Consider the following 9,188-nt stretch of genomic DNA (forward strand, 5'->3'; position numbering starts at 1 on the left):
CTTATCCTTAGAACTTTGGAAGTCTCCAAGGAAGGGGATTGAAACCTCGGTAAATGGACCAGCTACTTGATAAGGCTTAGTCAGACCTTATTTTCAGTTGTTTTGTTAACAGTGCTGTTTTACTGGGATGTCTTTTTCCATTTTCCCTCGACAGCATCAAGAGAATGGGATTTTTGACAGCAAGAGACACTTGGCCTCAGCCCTTCCCATGGAACTGAAGCCGTCTCCTGATCTTTTTTGCGTTGGTAAGGAAGTGATCTAAGCATCCTTCCCGCCAAGCTGAATTCTGTATTGAAGGTGAGGAGTTAATAAAAAGAGCATGTGAAGTGGGAAGCAGGAATAGCTTACTATTTGCTACTTCTCCTTACCCATTACAGATAGCTAACTCCTAGCCTAGCAACTCCAGTAGGTACTAATTGATACTTTATCATTAGTTTTTAAGATTCACTAGAGAAGAGCAAGGAGGACAAACTCAACAGACTTACATATGAACAGAAGCTGGACTGTCATCTCTCTGGAAGGTTCCCTCCCTTCCAATGGTCTCTCTGCGTTTTCCTGCTCTGTCTTTGTACTTTGGATTCTTCACTGCTTTGTTGTCTGTCTTCATGCACCCTGTTCTTCCTAAGCACATGAAATCCCACCAAGATAAAGAAAGGGGCTCTGAATATTTTATTTTTTTTATAAATTCACTGCCTCCCTCCAGAAGTAAGGTACCCCCAGCCTATGTCCTCAATCCTAAATCTCGGAAAAAACCCTATAGATGTCACTGAGTAGTTTCTACCTTACAGCTCTACTTTGTAAGGTATCTTATTGCCATCATCCCATAATGCTGTAATGCTACCAAACCAGTTTCACAGAGGCTCTGAACAGATTCTGTTGAATCTTCTCTTGCTGTGAAGATTCAGATCTCTGTATTAAGCAGCAGACCACATGAACATGACACTGGCTTTTTGTGTAAACGTTTAGCCTGGTCTGCAGCAAAAGATTTCTTCAGAGTCTTTGACAGAACTAAGCAAGTGTATAGATGCCATGGTGGTATTGCTTTGGCAGCTGAAGGGAATTGGAGGGAAACAATGGCATTCTGCTTTCTACATTAATACTTACTACACCTGCAAGACGTAACCCCGTAGTTTCAATAGCCTCTACAACAGAAGTAACTGGAATACTTCTATACAATATTGCATGTACATTCCTGCTGTCATTTTTCTGTGGCAGAGCAGACTTGCTCCTTATCTTTTAATTTCCAATACAAGATAGCTGTGCAGTTCAGTGTAAATTTAATTTGCAAAACTAAGAGTAGAATTTCTAAAAATAGAAATGCCAAAAATAGAAAATAGAATAGACATGGCCATACCTACGCTTCTTATTTATTTCCAGATTCCGGGTTTAGGTGTGGTAAATGAGTGCTTTCCAAAATTCACAAATTCTGTAGCTAGGACTACAGAGTAAAGGGCTTTTTATATAAAAGAAGTATATATGATGAGTGTCATATTAGTGGAAAAGTATTCCCTAGCAAAATTTACACATACGCACAGTAAACTGATAAATGTAATAAGTTGGAAGAGACAAGAGGATGGTTGGAGGACTGAGAAGGTAAGCCAGTTAACTCCTTGCTGTAGCTTACTGGTTCAAGCCTCCAAAATTGTTCTTGTGCAATAGCAGCCCATGCTTCCTTCTTGACGTGAGGGAAAGCAGTACTGCAGTTGCACATAAAAAGTTACAAGCCCCTGGTGGCTTCCATCTTATCCTTAGAACTTTGGAAGTCTCCAAGGAAGGGGATTGAAACCTCGGTAAATGGACCCAGCTACTTGATAAGGCTTAGTCAGACCTTATTTTCAGTTGTTTTGTTAACAGTGCTGTTTTACTGGGATGTCTTTTTCCATTTTCCCTCGACAGCATCAAGAGAATGGGATTTGTGACAGCAAGAGACACTTGGCCTCAGCCCTTCCCATGGAACTGAAGCCGTCTCCTGATCTTTTTTGCGTTGGTAAGGAAGTGATCTAAGCATCCTTCCCGCCAAGCTGAATTCTGTATTGAAGGTGAGGAGTTAATAAAAAGAGCATGTGAAGTGGGAAGCAGGAATAGCTTACTATTTGCTACTTCTCCTTACCCATTACAGATAGCTAACTCCTAGCCTAGCAACTCCAGTAGGTACTAATTGATACTTTATCATTAGTTTTTAAGATTCACTAGAGAAGAGCAAGGAGGACAAACTCAACAGACTTACATATGAACAGAAGCTGGACTGTCATCTCTCATGCTTCCTTCTTGACGTGAACAAGTGCTTCAACATTTATATGCAATTTTAATCTGAGATTTCAGAATATATTTAGAGGTCCCTTAAGTAAGCATTCTATACCTTCTGATGTCAGCCGTGTAAATGAATAGGCCACGGTAGCATGAGCTAGAGCATACTTTTAAAAATAGAAGTATTTTGACCATAAACTGATTCAGAAGTGAAAATGTGTATACTTTCAGTCTTACGTCCATGCTTTACTTAAGGGACTGCACGATTCAGTAATATAGCACTTGAACCTTTAAAAAAAAAGCTTTATAAAAGGATTTTTCTTGTAACACGTTGCAGCACTCTCAAAGATCCTTTTTTGCTAGAGTGGAAAAAAAGAACAAAGTGATAATTTAAAACCAAACCTATTTTAATCTTTCAGCAATACCAGTTGCTACAATGGATAATAAAAGAAAACTATACTAATTTGTATTTATAGTATTCTATTAATTTAGTATTAATTACCAATTGTAGTATCTGCAACGGGAATACTCTCGTAGTAGCAGAGGCTGACTTGCTCATTCGAATAGACAATTTAATTTTTACGTCTTTTATTAAATAGAATGAACACAAACTACTTCTAAAGATGTGAATTTAGTAGAGGTGTAGCAAGGTACAAGGTACAAGGAAATTAAAAGATAAGGACCAAGTGAAGAAAAGGAAAAGGGAAGTTTTTAAACCTTTAAAGTCTGCTCTGCCACAGAAAAATGACAGCAGGAATGTACATGCAATATTGTATAGAAGTATTCCAGTTACTTCTGTTGTAGAGGCTATTGAAACTACGGGGTTACGTCTTGCAGGTGTAGTAAGTATTAATGTAGAAAGCAGAATGCCATTATTTCCCTCCAGTTCCCTTCAGCTGCCAAAGCAATACCACCATGGCATCTATACACTTGCTTAGTTCTGTCAAAGACTCTGAAGAAATCTTTTGCTGCAGACCAGGCTAAACGTTTACACAAAAAGCCAGTGTCATGTTCATGTGGTCTGCTGCTTAATACAGAGATTTGAATCCTCATAGCAAGAGAAGATTCAACAGAATCTGTTCAGAGCCTCTGTGAAACTGGTTTGGTAGCATTACAGCATTATGGGATGATGGCAATAAGATACCTTACAAAGTAGAGCTGTAAGGTAGAAACTACTCAGTGACATCTATAGGGTTTTTTCCGAGATTTAGGATTGAGGACATAGGCTGGGGGTACCTTACTTCTGGAGGGAGGCAGTGAATTTATAAAAAAAAATAAAATATTCAAAGCCCCTTTCTTTATCTTGGTGGGATTTCATGTAATTATGAAGAACACAGAGTATGAAGACAACAAAGCAGTGAAGAATCCAAAGTACAAAGACAGAGCAGGAAAACGCAGAGAGACCATTGGCAGTGAAGGAACCTTCCAGAGAGATGACAGTCCAGCTTCTGTTCATATGTAAGTCTGTTGAGTTTGTCCTCCTTGCTCTTCTCTAGTGAATCTTAAAAACTAATGATAAAGTATCAATTAGTACCTACTGGAGTTGCTAGGCTAGGAGTTAGCTATCTGTAATGGGTAAGGAGAAGTAGCAAATAGTAAGCTATTCCTGCTTCCCACTTCACATGCTCTTTTTATTAACTCCTCACCTTCAATACAGAATTCAGCTTGGCGGGAAGGATGCTTAGATCACTTCCTTACCAACGCAAAAAAGATCAGGAGACCCCCTAGTTGCATTATTGACACCTTCATCAGTGTCTGTTTTTCAGGTGTCTCAATTTCTGTTTTTCTTATCCACTCCCAATAATAATACACATGCAAATTTTTCACCTGTTTTTCACCATCAGTACCGAGCTTAATGTGCGTTTACGTGCCTCTTAAATGGCACTTACTTGAATCCTCCTCTTTAATTATTCCTTTGCTCCTGCAGTGTTAGTTGAGGTGGCTTTTTTTAGAAATACGACCTTTGTAGGTGCTTTTAAGTTAGTAAAAGGATGTTTGAGACAGTAAAATATGTTAGGATGTTTTGGTGGTTAGGTAGCGATACTGCCCTTTCCCCAGTGCAGTCAATTCTCACCTAACTGTGCTGTATCTCTTTCCTTAAGTAAGCAAGTAATTGAGAATGAGTTTTAAGAAAGACAGCATTCTCCAGAGGCTTGAACAGCTTTAGTCACCCATGGTATTCATGGAAGAAATTGCAAAAGGTAGCTCTGGGGTCTTCTGGATGGAAGGATCTTCTCTTGATGGAAGCAGGAACAGCACAGTAGTCAAGTCCTGGTTTCTACAGCAGCATATGCATGTGAATTTGTACCCTTTGGTATCTGTGTAGAGAGCATACTCTTGGTATTAACTCTTATTTATCAGTTATCTTAAACTTTTCTTCAAAGTGAAATTAGCAACAGCAACAAAGGACATAAAATGTTGGAGAAGATGGGATGGAAGAAAGGGGAAGGCCTGGGCAAGGATGGTGGTGGTATGAAGGATCCGGTAGGTCTTTCTGATTTTTACTTGGAACAAAAAGGAATAGAAAACGTTATTTGCAGTGAGAAATGTCTAAACCACTATTCACTTTAAACAATTTCAAATCCTGGGATGGAAGGAGTTATCAGGGTAGCATTAATCTCAAATCTTTTATTTACTTGTTTAATGAGTAGTTTGAAATTCCTAAATCTGTTCAGTAGAAACTGCCAGTAATGCCTGTATTAGAAAACCAAGCAAGGGAAGATACAGCTTCTAGCCACTGAATTAATGATCTTGTATTTGAATTCAAAGTGTGGAGGAAGACTGGAATCAATTTTAAGTTCTGCAAAACCATTGTGTTCATGGTGGAATTCTTCACTTTCTCTGAGAGCAATGGAGCACAAACATCAAGCTAAATGAGAGGAGAAGCTGGCTGAAGTCACTGTAGCCAGCTGAGTTCTGGACCTCTGTGGCAATTGTGTTAGCCCCATTTTTGTCATCAGTGATATTTTTTTGTTTTGGCACTAGAGCTGCTTAGAACCATCCATACTGTTGTCAAATTACACAGCAAAGGGATCATGTTACTTGTTCAGTGAGGAGTACTGCAGAGCAATGTTAGTGACATGCAGGTGACATCATTGGGCACTTTACTGTTCTAGAGGTGATTTAATGCACCATTTTAACAGTACTTTAAATGCAGTGCTATAGACTACGATTTCAACTATTTAGAATACCTAACTTACAGTTACAATATTTAATGTATTTGACAGATCCACCTCCAGCTACATAAGGCACATGCAGGTTTGGGTACCAGTAGACCAACCTCGCTTGAAGATGTTCAGATCATCCAGAGCAAGAACAGAAAGAACTGGGATAAAGCAAGAGAAAGGTTTGCAGAAAACTTCCAAGAACCTAAATCACAAAGGGATGCACCCAAGATTACACCTTGGGTTAAAGGCACTGTAGAGTGAAGCATCTGGTCCCACAGTAGGGTAATTCCTATGTGTAAATAACTTGGGAGAGAATTTATTTTTATTCTTTTGCTGAAGCAGGAGTTTGGTGTTATGTAAAATACAGTTGTGGTAAAAATACACAAGATTAACTCTATTGTTAATTGGCTTTCTGTAGTCTTCATGCTTTTTTTAAAAACACGTTTTTAATAAGAAATGGAGTTTAGAGGGATATTCAAATTTAAGTACTTGAAAGTCATTCTCACAATGTGCAGCAAGTTTGTGTTTTTAACACAATTCTTTGTGGAAAGTCACACACAAAACATACATGTTAAGTTGAAATATAATACCTTTAATATCTGAACAGTGGTTTAAGAGCAAGCTGAAACCAACAAAAAAAATCCCCTACTAACAGAGTAACATGTTGCTATTTTCTCTGTTTATTCATGCTTGCCATGAAATGCTCAGCAAGAGGTACACTGTTCAGTACTAGTTACATATTTCAGCTTACGGTAAATAGGGGGAAAAATCTTTTGTCTTCTTAATGATTCATCAGCACTGTTCAAAAATAAACACTCTGTGCAGTAAACCACCAGCACTGCAGAAAATGTTCAGAGGCAGCTTACAGCAGAATTTTCTTCTGTGAAGAACTCACTTGAGATTTGGTTAGTAAATGTGTATCATGCCTTTAAATGAGCAGGTATGTTTAGAAAACTGCTGTGTACTTATTAAGCTCTTGTTAGGATACATCCATTGCTGGCAATGGAGTTTATGCCAGAAAAAATCTCCAACCAGCTCATTTTGGGTGGGGGAGGATTACCAAACTGAAGCTGAAAGCTTCGTATTTATTGAATGTTCAAAACACAATAAATCATTGTAAATATAAGCAGCGTGCTTCTTGGTAACTGTGTTGTGCCTGTGCTGTACAGGAATGCCCTTCAAAAATGAGACTGAAGGAAACTTGGTAGGCTCACCTTCCCCTTGGATCATGCAGGCAACTGTCGGGCAGTGTTGGGTAAAGAAAGGACACGTTGCTAGCTATTTCTCTTCAATGTACCTTCAGATGCATACAATATAAACCAGCACATTCAGTCTCTGCAAAGAACACAGATTTAACAACCTGAGGCACACATTCCTTTAGTAGTATGGAACTGAAGATAAGAGTTATGAGCATTATGAATGCTTATAGCAGTGGTTAATTAGTTACAATTAGTCCCCTGTTCAGGTATTATTTTTTTTAATGTTTCAGTGATAGCTATACATTATTGGCTTATTTACTGTTGCATTCTGTGGTATACATGTGGAACTGAAAATATAAAATATGTCTCTCGGACCAGTTTTTTTTCCTTCATCCGGCTGGTTAATACTGTATGTTCATCTCAAGGAATGCCTGACAGACACCTGGTCGCCCAAACCTAGCAGGGTTCCAGGACACAAAGATAAGAAATGACTCATCCCAGGATGCCTGGATATTTGTATGTATCAGGGCCATCTTAAGTGATCCCCCCTTTCTTTTGGGAGATAAATAACCCTAGGAAAAGACGGGAAAAGTGAGGGCTTCTTTGGCTCGACGTCTCCTCAGCTCGTCACCCCGATTTCCAGCTACGGAAAGACAGAGCAGCGACTCATCAGCGAAAAACAGGAGCAGCCCCAGCCCGAAGAACCAGGAGCAACCCTCCAGCCCGAGGCCTGGCCCTGCGCCGACGGTGATATTTGCTCTCTTGTTTCTCTCTGTTACTCTTAACGACCATCGATTAAGGTAATTACTTTATACAAAAGGCCTTGTTGCTAGTAAAACCGGCTTTCCATGTTTAGAAATAAACTTTTGTAACTAATTTTAAATCCAGCAGCCTGGTTACTTCTCAATTCAAGCGTCGTCTCTGAGTCAGTGGCTGAATTTTCCTCGCAATCAAAACATAAATAATAACTCGGATCATAACACATTCTTATATTGAAAATTTCAAATTCTAGCTGTGAAAAAAATTATTATGAAACAGCTACATGTTAAGTTCATCATATATCTAAAAAGGCACTTCTGCTACCAGGAGGAAAAAAATTCTATTTATTTTTTTTAAGTTGACCTGTACTTCTTGTCCAGATGTTAGCTGGAACCTTAGCCTTCCTCTCCCCAGTTTTTCAATGAACAGCTCTAAGAAAAGTCAACCGCTGGTTTATTTTTGACATAAAAAAAGGTAACTTGAAAGTATCTGAGTTTGCATCTCATGAAGTTTTTTAAACAGGACATCATTAACCTTCTGCAAGAGACATTTTCTCATGCGGTCGAGCACAGACAGCTTCAGTTCCATGGAAAGGGCTGAGGCCAAGTGTCTGTTGCTGTCACAAATCCCATTCTCTTGATGCTGTCAAGGGAAAATGGAAAAAGACATCCCAGTAAAACAGCACTGTTAACAAAACAACTGAAAATAAGGTCTGACTAAGCCTTATCAAGTAACTGGGTCCATTTATTGAGGTTTCAATCTCCTTCCTTGGAGACTTCCAAAGTTCTAAGGACAAATCACAAAAATGGAAGCCACCAGTGCCATGTAACTTTTTATGTGCAACTGCAGTACTGCTTTCCCTCACGTCAAGAAGGAAGCATGAGCTGCTATTGCACAAGTACAATTTTGGAGGCTTGAACCAGTAAGCTACAGCAAGGAGTTAACTGGCTTACCTTCTCAGTCCTCCAACCATACTCTTGTCTTTTCCAACTTATTACATTTATCAGTTTACTGTGCGTATGTGTAAATTTTGCTAGGGAATACTTTACAAATAATATTACACTCATCAGTTTATGTAAAAAAGCCCTATATTCTGTAGTCCTAGCTACAGAATTTGTGAATTTTGGAAAGCACTCATTTACCAAACCTAAATCCAGAATCTGGAAATAAGTAAGAAGGGTAGGTATGGCCATATCTTCAGTGCTGAAAAAAACCACCGGGGAAGTGAAAACATCACACACTCATTATTGCATTTAATCCACTGGACTAAACACCTCTGCCAACAGGGTTTCTAAGCTACTGGATACACAGGAAAACATTTTATCAAACCTGCCACAGATGAGAATGAGAACGATGGTTCTGTTCTACCACAAAGAGACTCTTTTCTGCAGTAACCGGTTGGATGAAGAGTACCTGATGGAGAAATCCATAGAAGCAGGAAGAGATATCAAAAATAGCATCCTGTTACGAATGAGCTGTCTTTAAATGAGCACACCAGAAGGTTCCGTTCTAGATGGCCTTTTTATAAGCACTGCACATCCACCTGGTAGTGGAGCTTTTATTTCTCATGCCTGTACTGCCCTAGCAATGACTCATTTACATCTTTTTCTCATCTGGCAATACCTCTCTGTACATGAACGTACCTGCCTGGGGCACAGCCAGCACCAATCTTCGTACGCCCTGCAGCGTTGCAGGGCACCAGCCTTCCTCATCCGTTTGTGCTGAAGCGTCTCGCCGCCATCTCAGCACTGCAAGCCGTGCACACGTTGCCTCTCCTGCTGCTCAACTTCCCTGGTGAAGAGAAGGGGAAAACCGC

General features: G+C 39.4%; 1 long non-coding RNA gene and 2 other non-coding genes across 4 annotated transcripts; 2 read left to right on the plus strand and 1 right to left on the minus strand.

Moving 5' to 3' along the window:
- Positions 1-190: 190 nt before the first annotated feature.
- LOC115599960 lies at positions 191-5,811 on the plus strand. 2 transcript variants are annotated; one of them, XR_003988730.1, is made up of 4 exons: positions 191-297; positions 1,897-2,039; positions 4,632-4,731; positions 5,475-5,811. It is a non-coding gene; the product is annotated as an uncharacterized LOC115599960 (long non-coding RNA). The 2 variants fall into 2 exon arrangements; XR_003988731.1 differs by having other exon boundaries at positions 1,897-1,987.
- Positions 1,579-1,716, plus strand: LOC115599981. The gene has a single exon (XR_003988750.1). It is a non-coding gene; the product is annotated as a small nucleolar RNA SNORA47 (small nucleolar RNA).
- A 2,391-nt stretch (positions 5,812-8,202) lies between the features above and the next one.
- On the minus strand, positions 8,203-8,340 carry LOC115599975. Its single transcript, XR_003988744.1, has one exon. It is a non-coding gene; the product is annotated as a small nucleolar RNA SNORA47 (small nucleolar RNA).
- Positions 8,341-9,188: the final 848 nt, after the last annotated feature.

The sequence above is a fragment of the Calypte anna genome, chromosome Z (assembly GCF_003957555.1).
Source record: "Calypte anna isolate BGI_N300 chromosome Z, bCalAnn1_v1.p, whole genome shotgun sequence".
NCBI lineage: Eukaryota > Metazoa > Chordata > Aves > Apodiformes > Trochilidae > Calypte > Calypte anna.